The sequence below is a fragment of the Balaenoptera borealis genome, assembly GCF_965194805.1.
Source record: "Balaenoptera borealis genome assembly, chromosome: 20".
NCBI lineage: Eukaryota > Metazoa > Chordata > Mammalia > Artiodactyla > Balaenopteridae > Balaenoptera > Balaenoptera borealis.
This window is the reverse complement of record NC_138879.1, coordinates 31,101,808-31,114,576: the sequence shown is the minus strand read 5'-3', so window position 1 is coordinate 31,114,576 and position 12,769 is coordinate 31,101,808. Positions and strand designations below refer to the sequence as shown.

The 12,769-nt window shown below is 37.3% G+C and overlaps 1 long non-coding RNA gene across 1 annotated transcript in view; it reads right to left on the bottom strand.

The window, feature by feature from the left end:
- Nucleotides 1-647: 647 nt before the first annotated feature.
- Nucleotides 648-12,769, bottom strand: part of LOC309618327 — a 299,754-nt gene continuing 287,632 nt past the window's right edge. Inside the window, exon 3 of the long non-coding RNA XR_014238415.1 lies at nt 648-11,460. This is a non-coding gene — a long non-coding RNA (uncharacterized lncRNA). The remainder of the gene's footprint in view (nt 11,461-12,769) is intronic.

Below are 12,769 nucleotides of genomic sequence, written 5' to 3'. Positions count from 1 at the left end.
GTATCCATTTTTTTTTCTTTTCTTTGTTTTTTTTTTGGCTTGCTTCCCCTATAGGGTTGTCTTCTGCCCTATAAATTGGAGATGGGTAGAAGAAGAGAGACCTCAATATCTTGGCCACACTTGCCAAGAATTTAACCTCTGTAACTTGGAGCTAGGGGATGGGAGATGAGAAACCCTGGCAGCCTGCCCTTCCAAGTAAGATAGTGAGTTAGCCTATCCCTTGCCTGGGGGCTGAGGAAAAGAGGTACCCTTTTTCTTGATTATACCTGCCTAAATTAGAGCTTCTGTTATCCTGGCCAGTTGGAGAGGGATTAGGAAGGGAGCCGGTGCCACAGACTCACAGTCTTCTGAGATTTAGTAGATTTTCTTGAATACATGTTTCTTCATTTGACTTATGTGCTCAGGAAAATTTCCAGAGACTTAATTTTTTTCCCACCAGTTACAGCTGTTTTCTGGGCAGTGGTCCATGGAGCTTCTCACGCTGCCTTTCCGAAAGTTATCTCTTTTCTTCCCCAGCAGTCACCAATATCATGAATTTGTGTGGCCATTAAGTCTCTACAGATATGTAATTTTTTTTTTTTTAGTTGAGTAACAATTTAAGTGTATAAAATTATTTGTGCAACATTTCTTTTGGGGTCACATTGTGGTTTTCAGAGATATATAGCTTTAGTTAATTTTAACGTAGTTCTATTATGGTTTTCCATTATGTGGATTTCCCACAATCTATTCATACATTTTTATTTCAATTGTTATTTAATTTTGTTCTGAGCTTTTGCTGCTACTATGAAACAATGTTACCATAAACAATTTTATATATATATCCCTTTGTGCACCTATGCTAGAATTTCTCTAGAATATATGCCTTAGATAATCTTAGATTATGTCCATCTTTAACTTTACTAGAAATTGTCAAAATGCTCTCTAAAATACAATTTATATCCCCATTAGCAGTATGCAAAAGTTCCCGATTCCCTCCATCATCTCTTGTACTCGGTAATCATTAGGTATTGACATTTTTCCCCGATCTGAATGTAATCGTTATTTAAATGTACATCAGATATATATTTTCCTGTTTACTGGCCAGATTAAGCCATTTCCTTGTGTTTAATGGTTATTCTTATTTCCACTTCCTTACTTACCTATACCCCTTGCTCAGTTGCCTATGTTGCCTATTTGGTTTTATTTTTCTTACAGATTATCAGGACTTCTTAAATTTGGATGCAAGTCTTACATCAGTCAAATGGATTGCAATAAAATAATCATCATCACCATCACCTGAGTAATATCTTATAAATATGTTTATGATTAACTCACAGAAGTGTTAAATTCTGATATAGTCAATGTATTAATATTTGACACATAGATTGGCTCAGTGCCCATGAGGGGTGTGGGAAGTTATAATTTTCTACATGGTACTCAGTGAACCCAGTCTGAATAATACTAATTATGTTTTATTTGTTGAGATTTGCTTTCTGGCCTGGTTAATACTTTTAAATGTTTCAAGTGTGTGTGATTAGTATGTGATTCTCTGACTGTTGTGTGGAAGGTCTTATTCATGACAATTTGATTAAGGTCAGTTAATTCAAATGTTCAAATAATTCCTTTTATTAGTAAGCATTCTCTCTCATTTACTAAAAGTATTATATATTCAATTTTATGTTATTACTTTATTTGTATTATGAACAAAAAGGACAGAGTATCACTCATTCCTTTTTACAATGAGTTAAGTCCTAACTCACTTCAGTCTCCTGCTGATGGTACATCCCAAGGGGAATTCAGGAGGGAGTAAATAAGATAAGGCATTCTGTGCCTTGGATATAAGCACTGGGCTAGATAGATAAGATGAATATCTCAAGAATCTCAGTCACCCAAGGTTCTTGCATCTTCCCATACATAGAAAAACACAAAAATCATTACCTTTGAGATATCTGTTCTTTGTGACTGGTAATAATCTTTTACCAAGATATGTGTTTGACTACATGTATTTCCTAGCCAAAAAATTCATGTATTTGTACTGGCTCCTTCCCTACCTTTTCAAAGCAGTTCTTCAGAGGTATCTGAGAAACTATTTCCTGGGCTATAGTCCTCAGTAATGTTGGTGAATAAAACTGAAACTCACTGATCTTAAGTTGAGTATTTTTCCTTCAGTTGACAGTTTTACAGCCTTAGTGATTAGTATTAATTCTTCTAATCCATGAACATAGTATATCTTTTCATCTGTTTGTGATGTCTTCAATTTCTTTCATCAGTGTCTTATAGTTTTCTGAGTACAGGTCTTTTTCTTCCTTACAAAGGCTTATTCCTAAGTATTTTATTCTTTTTGATGCAATTGTAAATGGGATTGTTTCCTTAATTTCTCTTTCTGTTAGTTTGTTTTTAGTGTATATAAATGTGACAGATTCCTGTATATTAATTTTGTATCCTGCAACTTTACTAAATTCACTAGTGAGCTCGTAGTTTATTGGTGGCATCCTTAGGATTTTCTATGTATATTATCATGTCATCTGCAAACAGTGACAGTTTTACTTCTTTCTTTCCAATTTGGATCCATTTTTTAATTTTTTTTCTTGTATGACTGCTATGGCTAGTACTTCCAATACTATGCTTAATAAAAGTGGTGAGAGTGGGCATCCTTATCTTATTCATTTAGAGGAAATGTTTTAAGATTTTTACCATTGAGTACACTGTTAACTGTTGACTCATTATATATAGCCTTTATTATGTTGAAGTATGTTTCCTCTACATCCATTTTCTGAAGAGTTTTTTTTATCATAAATAGACATTGAATTTTGTCAAAAGCTTTTTCTGCATCTATTGAGATGATCATATGGTTTCTATTTTTCAGTTTGTTAATGTGATATATTACACTGATTGATTTGTGGATTTGAACCATCCTTGTATCCCTGGGATAAAGCCCACTTCATTGTAATGTATATTCCTTTTAATATATTGTTGAATTCACTTTGCTAATATTTTGTTGAGGATATTTGCATCTATGTTCATCAAAGATAGTGGCCTGTAACTTTCTTTTTTCATGAAATCTTTTTGTCTGGTTTTGGTATCCGTGTGATGCTGGCCTCATAGAATGAGCTTGGAAGTGTTATTTCCTCTGCAGTTTTTTGGAGTAGTTTGAGAACTACTCTGTGTTAACTCTTCTCTAAGTATTCAGTAGAATTCACCTGTGAAGCCATCTGGTCCTGGACTTTAGTTTAATTACTGATATAATTTCAATACTGGTAAATGGTATGTTCATATTTTCTATTTTGTCCTGCTTTAGTCTTGAGAGACTGTACATTTCTAGAAAGTTGTCCATTTCTTCTTGATTGTCCATATTATTGACATAGGGTTGTTCATAGTAAGCTCTTTATGATCTTTTGTATTTCTGTGGTGGTGTTTGTAACTTCTCTTTTTTCATTTCTGATTTTATTGATTTGGGCCTTCTCTCTTTTTTTCTTGATGTATCTAGCTAAAGGTTTATCAATTTTGTTTATCTTTTCAGAGAACCAGTTCTCAGTTTCATTGATCTTTTCTATTGTTATTTTAGTCTCTATTTTATTTATTTCTGCTCTGATCTTTATGATTTCTTTCCTTCTACTAACTTTGAGTTGTGTTTGATCTCCTTTTTCCAGTTCATTTAAGAGTACAGTTAGGTTGTTTATTTGAGATTTTTCTTGTTTCCTGTGGTATTGCTAAAAGCTGCTTTTGCCATGGCCCATGGATTTTGAATCATTGTGTTTTCATTTTCATTTGTCTGCAGGTATTTTTCTATTTCCTCTTTGATTTCTTCAGTGATCCATTGGTTGTTTAGTAGCATATTGTTAAGCCACCATGAGTTTGTATTTTTTGCAGTTTTTTTCTTGTAGTTGGTTTCTAGTAGCTTAGCATTGTGGTTATAAAAGATGCTTGATATGATTTAGTTTTCTTAAATTTACCATGGCTTGTTTTGCAGCCTAACATTTGATCTATACTGGAAAATGTTCTATGTGCACTTGAAAAGAATGTATATTCTGCTGCTTTTGGAAGTCCATCTGTTTTAAGATGTCATTTAAGACCAGTGTTTCCTTATTGATTTTCTCTTTGGATGATTTGTCCATTGATGTAAATGGAGTGTTAAAGTCTCCTACTATTATTGTGTTACTGTCAGTTTCTCCTTTTATGTCCATAAATATTATCCTTGTATATTTAGGTGGTGCTAAGTTGGGTGCATAAACATTTACAATTGTTTTATCTTCTTCTTGGATTGATCCCTTGATGTCCTTCTTTGTCTCTTGTAACAGTCTTTATTTTAAAGTCTCTTTCATCTGATAAAAGTATTGTTACTCCAGCTTTCTTTTAATTTCCATTTGCATAGAATAACTTTTTCCATTCCCTCACTTTCAGTGTGTGTTTCTCTAGATCTGAAGTGAGTCTCTTATAGGCAGCAAATATATGGGTCTTGTTTTTATATCCATTCAACCACTCTATGTCTTTTGATTGCAGCATTTAGTCCATTTACATTTAAGGTAATTATTGATATGTATGGTCTTATTGCCATTTTGTTCATTGTTTTGGGGTTGTTTTTGTAGGCTTTTTTTTTTTTCTTTCTTTCTTCTTTTGTTCTCTTCGCTTGTGATTTGATTACTACCTTTAGTGTTATGTTTTGATTCCTTTCTCTTTTCTTGTGTGTACATCTGTTGTAGATTTTTGGTTTGTGATTACCATGAAATTTTTATATATAAGAAGACAGGTCCTGGGGCTAGTGCTGGTCCACTGGTGGGCAGAGCCGGTTCCTGGCTACTAGTTGTAGGGCTCAGGGGCACAAAAGCTGATGACATACTGCTGCTGAGTGGGGTCAGTTCCTGACACAGCTGGCTGTGGTGTCCATGATGTCTCAAAGCTTGTGTTGGCCTATTAGTGAGCAGGGCCATGGCCCAGCTCATCCCAGGGTACTAGCCTGCTCATGGGTGGCCTAGGGCTCTAGGCTGCAAGGCTGCAGTTGGCCTGTGGCTTGTGTCTGCCCACTCGTGGGTGAGGCTGGGCCTGAGGCTGGAGAAGGCTCACTGGTGAGCAGAGTCAGAGCCCAGCTGGTCCCAGGGCAGATGCTGGCCTGCTTGTGCATGGACTGTGTCCACAGGCTGCAGGGTTACAGTTGTCTTGAAGCGTTTTTCTGCCTCATGGTGGGTGAGGCTGGGCCTAAAGCTAGAGAAGGCTCACTGGTGGGTGGGCCATGGATTCTAGGGCTGCTGCCAGCCCACTGGTATGTGGAGCTAAGTCCTAAGGTCTCTGGCTGTAGGGCCTTGGGGGTCCTGTGTCTAGTGCCTGTGCACTGGTGTGTGGTACCAGGTCTTAGGTGCTCTTGTGGTCAGGACTATGTCTAGGAGAGGCTGTGGACACAGAGGATCTCAAGGCAGCCTATCTGCAGGTGGGTGGGTCTGTGTCCCTGCCAAGTTAGTTGCTTGGCCTAAGGTGTTTCAGTATTTGTGCCTACAGGCTGTTTGGCAAGGGCAGGGCTGAGTCTGGAGGCTAATAAGCTACAAGGAGGATTCCAAAATGGCACTTGTCAGCACCAGTGTCAACGTGGTAGAATGATCTCCCAAAAATAGCTGTCACTACTGTCTATGTTCCCAGGGTGAGCTACAGTTGCCTCCTGCCTCTCTGGGAGATTTTCAAGATCAGAAGGTGAGTCTGACTCAGGTGCCTTTCAAATTACTGCTTCTGCCCTGAGTCCTGGAACATGTGAGATCTTGTGTGTACCCTTTAAGAGTGGAGTCTCTATTTCCCACAGCCCTCTGGGACTCCTCAAGCCCTGATGGCTTTCAAAGTCAAATGTACTGGGGCTTGCCTTCTTGGTGCAGGATCCCGAGGCTGGAAGCCTGGGTGCAGAGCTCAGACCCCCTTGTTCCTTGGGGAAGACCTCTGCAATTTTAATTAATTTCCCATTTGTGGATTGACCACTCATGGGTATGGAACTTGACTATATTGTAACTCTGCCCCTCCTACCAGTCTTGTTGTGGTTCCTTCTTTATATCTTTAGTTGTAGAAGATATTTTCTAGTAGGTTCCTGTCTTTTTCATTGATGGTTGTTCTATAAATAGTTGTAATTTTGGCATGCCCATGAAAGAAGGTGATCTCTCGGTCTTTCTATTCTGCCATCTTGGCTGATCAACAATTCATAAGTTTTAAACTGCATGCCTTTGTGAGTATAATGATAAAATCTTATGTTGTCCTGATCCTTCATGCCTGAATCCTCAGCCATGGACACTGTCTACTCCTGACTTCCAACTATGGACATCATAATGGCTTGATGATCCAGGATCACCTCAAGCAGATGATTTTCCTTCTGACTTATTATCAGAAAGTCAATAGTAGCCTAATACTATGTCACAATGCTTAAGTCATTCACGTAATTTCATCTCAACATATAGGCATTGGATCATCACACATCATCACAAGAGAAGAAGGGTGAGTACAGTAAAATAAGATGTTTTGAGAGACAGAGAAAGAGACCACATTCACATAACTTTTACTGTAGTATGTTGTTATAATTGTTCTATTTTATTAGTAGCATTTTTTTTGATCTCTTACTATGCCTAATTTATAAATTAAACTTTATCATAGGTATGTATATATAGGAAAAAACAGAATAGTATATATAGGGTTTGGTACTACCCATGGTATCAGGCATCCACTGGGGATATTAGAACATATCCCCCATGCATAAGGGGAGACTACTATGCCACAAAAATATGCCTACCTGTAATAGAGACATAATAAATGTTTATTGTAACAATGTATCAATACAGCTTGACACTAGAAAGCACAGAGATGAACTCCAGCCAACAATCTCAGAGATTATTAGCTATGAAATATTAGAGCTGAAAGGGTTTTTAGAGACCTACACATTAACCTGAAAGTTTAGGCTCATACTCAAAGTCACACATGCAAAGAGTCAGAAAATCCACATATCTTTCATATAAATCCTCTTCCCTGCTCATCCTTCCAAGACTAGGAAACTACTGAATTCTTCCTTGGTACAAATACTATACCTAATTTCATTGGCCAGAAGAGTAGACAAGGACTTAGAAGCTAATTGAACTGCTTCTTTTGTTTTGCAAATATTTTCTTTTATTATGAGGAGAGTAAGTATTTAAACATTAATACAGGGGAAATGTTAACGTTTGTTGTGGTGGTGCACTGAAAAATGAGAGGTAAGGTATGATTGGGTCCCTGAAAATGAGGTAGAATAAATTATTTTGAACTTGTGGAAGACAACAGTCAAAGTATAGGAAGCTGTGTTAACAAAAGTTGACATAGGGATTTGGGATAGAAGATGAATTTGGACAGGTTTTTTGGATCAGATAATGGGAAATTTGAGAGGGGCTAAGATACTTGACATATATTCAGATGATAGCTTAATGGAAAAAAATAATTTAAAAAGAAAAAAGGGAGCACCCTTCTTTTACCTTCTCCTTCTCAAGGAGGTTGTGGGGCAGTGCAGCATAGCTGTGGATGTTGTGCAAATAAATGCTCACTTCTGCCACTGGTGGGTGTGGGAATAATTTTTTTAAAGTTCCCCAGGTGGCTTCTGATAACCCCTTGCCTTTTTCCTCCATAATGAAAAAATCTTCTCTTTCAAATGGTTTTCCTTAGAGCAAATGACATAGCATTTTATGAATTGGGTTTACATTTAGAGAAAATGACCATCATGCTAAAGCTAGGTGATTGTTAAATAGGTTAGGATATTATAAATAAAATATTTAAATAACAAATTTACCCAAAGACATACATTAGTTAAATCTTCCTGATTAAAAACAAAAACAAAAACAAAACAGGATTATTAATCTCAATGTCTAAGAAATTTATATGTAATTTTAAAGATGCTAAAAATCATTTACCAGTTGCCCACCTATGGGGGAAAATGTTGGCTTCATAATTGCATTTCTGAGTTGCAATGAAAAATAATTAAAAGTATTGGAGCATGGCAAATGGCATTCATTAGACAAAATTTTCTACTTTTTGTTTTTATTCTTTCCATTGGTCTTGTAGCTTTTAATTTTGTTCTCTAGACATACATATTGCTAATTATCTTTTGCTTGAATACATAAAGAAATTGTTCATAGATATTGTGATTTATTCACATATCTTATGAAAATCTGCAGGTTACAAGGGGTTTTTTCATGAACATCAAAGACTTGCTGCTTGTGAGTTTCTTATATGGATGTTGTATTATGGTATCTTTATGGTCTGCCTCAGAGATTATAGGAGGAAATTTACAGCACAAAAATTTGTTCAAAGGAAAGCATAAGGATCTGTTGATCTTCTGGAAATCATCCTAGCCCAGTTACTGCCATGTTTTCCTCTGTTTACACCTCTATTACCTTGCTTCAGAAGGAAACAAGAAAGGAAGGAAGGGATGAAGGTAGGAAATAAAAAGAAAGAAAGAAAGAAAGAAAGAAAGAAAGAAAGAAAGAAAGAAAGAAAGAAAGAAAGAAAGAAAGGAAGAAAGAAAGAAAAGAGGGTGGGAGGAAGGGAAGGCCTTTTAGTTATCAATTGCTGCATACAAAAAGTCTATTCCAAAAGTGAATAGCTTAAAACACAATAATATATTTGCTTATGAATCGGCAATGTGGGCAAGACTCAGTCTGGATGGAGTGTCTGTGTTCCATGTGATGTTGACTGGGGAGATCTGACTTGCGGTATCCAGGAAGGTTTCATTCACCTGTTTTCTGTCTCTGTAGGAGTGGCTGGAATGGCTAGGAGCAGGCTTCTCTCTCTGTCTCTCTGTCTCTGTCTCTGCCTCTCTCCTCACATCATTAAGATTCTCTAAGCCTTCTATTCTAGCACTATTTGGACAAGTTTACGTGATAGCTCCAAGGCTCAAGAGAGCAAAAGTGGAAGCAGTTGGAGCTCATAAGTGTTTTATCATTTCTGCCATATTCTATAGCTCAAAGCAAGTCATGAGGCAAGCTCAGGTCAAGGGAGGAATGAATATATTCTGTTTCTCAATAGGAGAAGCCATATGTATGTTCACAGATGCAGGTCACCATTAGCACCTCTTTGCACACCATCAACTACAGAAGAAAAAGAGAAATAAAATAAAGACAAACAAAACAAAGCAAAACCCTTGCAAAAATGTTGCTTCTTCTGCAATGTTATCCTACTTCATTCCTCCTCTATCCATTAAGTCATTCAGTACAGGAGTCAAGCTACTCCTGCCTCTCCATCTTTCCTTTATACCAAACCTTAATTGTACCTCCCTAATTCTGTATGCATGTTTTCCTTCTCTGTCTTCTTCTCTACTCCAAGCATGGTGCAGCCATCATGATCCTTCTGGACTAAAGAACTAGTTTTTATCTGTTCTTCCTCCTCCCTTAATTACACCTTTTACACTATTACAGAATAATCTTTTAAAACACAAAACTTCATGGCACTTCTGTTTCTTAAAGTCTTGAATAGCTTCATATTGCATAAACCATGAATTCTAAATTTCCTATCATTTTATATAGGCAATCTTTAACCTGTCTCTTGGCTGCTATCAATTTTTGGTTCTAGCTATTTCCTTACAAACATACAATTCACACTCTTATCATTCTTATCTATTCACAGTTCCTCAAATGCACCATACTCATGTCTGATCTACTTTAACACATATTTCCCTCTCCTTGAAAAGCTATCCCCCTTCATTTATTTGAAAATGCCTCACTCTGTAAGACTCAGCCCAAGTATATCCTGTTCTCTAGAGCTTTACTTGCCATGCTCAAGCAGAGTTGATAAGCTCTGGGTCTTAACTATTTCTGTACCAGATATTTCTAGAACTTAGTCTATTGATTTACACATAGGAAACCTCAGCTAATATTCAACAAATTAATAAATGTCAACAGAGAAATCCAACATTGTATAAAACGAGAGGTGATACATAATATTCTTTCCAGGAAGAACTCATCCACATTCCAAAGAAACTAAGATCTGAGACTATATTGTTCCACATATGGAGGTTAACAAAACTGGGCAGGAACCATGGGTACAGAGCCCACAATATACTCAGGTAGCGCTTTTATGATACAGAGTCATAAAATGGTGCTATAGTAGAGTGCCTTTTACCACACATTCAGAATTCACAAAGATGGCTGCAGAAACTGATCACTGCAGAAGATAATAACAAATCAAGAGTACAGTGTTTAATTGTTGTCATGATTCCAACCACTATTGGCAGATTTGTAGAACCCTTTACATCTATAAGGTGTTATTGAGGCTAATGATGGGATACTTATTACAATGTTATACCAATTCAAAATGCATACATTTAAAAAAGATGATTATGCTAAGTAGCAATGAAGTATTGTATTATTAAAATGTGTTTAATAAAAACAGGAAGTTTTAGATTGGTTCAAGATGGTGGAGTAGAAGGATGTGCTCTCACTGCCTCTTGTGAGAGCACTGGAATCACAACTAACTGCTGAACAATCATCAACAAGAAGACACTGGAACTCACCAAAAAAGATACCCCACTTCCAAAAAAAAAGGAGAAGCCACAATAAGATGGTAGGAGGTGCCCAATCACAATAAAATCAAATCCCATAACTGCTGGGTGGGTGACTTACAAACTGGAGAACACTTATACCACAGATGTCCATGCAGTGGAGTGAAGGTTCTGAGCCCCACATCAGGCTTCCCAACCTGGGGCATGGCAATGGGAGGAGGAATTCCTAGAGAATCAGACTTTGAAGGCTAGTGGGATTTAATTGCAGGACTTTGAAAGGACAGGGAGAAAGAGAGACTCCACTCTTGGAGGGCACACACAAAGTAGTGTGCACATTGGACCCAGAGGAAGGAACAGTGACACCATAGGAGACTGAACCAGACCAACCTGCTAGTGTTGGAGGGTCTCCTGCAGAGGCGGGGGGTGACTGTGTCTCACCATGAGGACAAGGACACTGACAGCAGAAATTCTGGGAAGTACTCCTTGGTGTGAGACCTCCCAGAGTCTGCCTTTAGCCCCAAAAAAGACCCCAGGTAGGCTCCAGTGTTGGGTCACCTCAGGCCAAACAACCAACAGGGAGGGAACCCAGCCCCACCCATCAGCAGACAAGTGGATTAAAGTTTTACAGAGCTCTGCCCACCAGAGCAACAGCCAGCTCTACCCACCACCAGTCCCTCCTATCAGGAAACTTGCACAAGCCTCTTAGATAGCCTCATCCACCAGAGGGCAGAGAGCAGAAACAAGAAGAACTACAATCCTGCAGCCTGTGGAACAAAAACCACATTCACAGAAAGATAGACAAGATGAAAAGGCAAAGGGTTATGTACCAGATGAAGGAACAAGACAAAACCCCGGAAAAACAACTAAATGAAGTGGAGATAGGCAACCTTCCACAAAAAGAATTCAGAATAATGATAGTGAAGATGATCAATGACCTCAGAAAAAGAATGGAGGCAAAGAATGGAGGCAAAAAGGAGAGTCAAGAAATGTTTAACAGAGGCCTAGAATTAAAGAACAAACAGAGATGAACAATACAATAACTGAAATGAAAACTACACTAGAAGGAATCAATAGCAGAATAACTGAGGCACAACAACGGATAAGTGACCTGGAAAACTGTTGGTGGAATTCACTGCCATGGAACAGAATAGAGAAAAAAGAATGAAAAGAAATGAAGACAGCCTAAGAGACCTGTGGGACACATACAGACTGAAAGTGAGGGGATGGAAAAAGATATTCCACGCAAATGGAAATCAAAAGAAAGTTGGAGTAGCAATACTCATATCAGATAAAATAGACTTTAAAATAAAGAATGTTACAAGAGACAAGGAAGGACACTACATAATGATCAAGGGATCAATCCAAGAAGATATAACAATTATAAATATATATGCATCCAACATAGGAGCACCACAATACATAAGGCAACTGCTAACAGCTATAAAAGAGGAAATCGACAGTAACACAATAATAGCAGGGGACATTAACACCTCACTTACGCCAATGGACAGATTATCTAAACTGAAAATTACTAAGGAAACAAAAGCTTTAAATGACACAATAGACCAGACAGATTTAATTAATATTTATAGAACATTCCATGCAAAACCAGTGGATTATACTTTCTTCTCAAGTGCACACGGAAAATTCTCCAGGATAGATCACATCTTGCATCACAAATCAAGCCTCAGTAAACTTAAGAAAATTGAAATCATATCAAGCTCCTTTTCTGAGCACAATGTTATGAGATTAGAAATGAATTACAGAGGAAAAAATGTACAAAACACAAACACGTGGAGGCTAAACAATACATTACTAAATAACAAAGAGATCACTGAAGAAAGCAAAGAGGGAATCAAAAATTACCTAGAGACAAATGACAATGAAAACACGAAGATTCAAAACCTATGGGATGCAGCAAAAACAGTTCTAAGAGGGAAATTTATAGCAATACAAGCCTACCTCAAGTAACAAGAAAAATCTCAAATAAACAATCTGACCTTACAACTAAAAGAACTAGAGAAAGAAGAACAAACAAAACACAAAGTTAGTAGAAGGAAAGAAATCATAAAGATCAGAGCAGAAATAAATGAAATAGAAACAAAGAAAACAATAGCAAAGATCAGTAAAACTAAAAGCTGGTTCCTTGAGAAGATAAACAAAATTGATAAACATTTAGCCAGACTCATCAAGAAAAAGAAGGAGAGGACTCAAATCAATAAAATTAGAAATGAAAAAGGAGAAGTTACAACAGACACCGCAGAAATACAAAGCATCGTAAGAGACTCCTACAGGCAACTCTATGCCAAT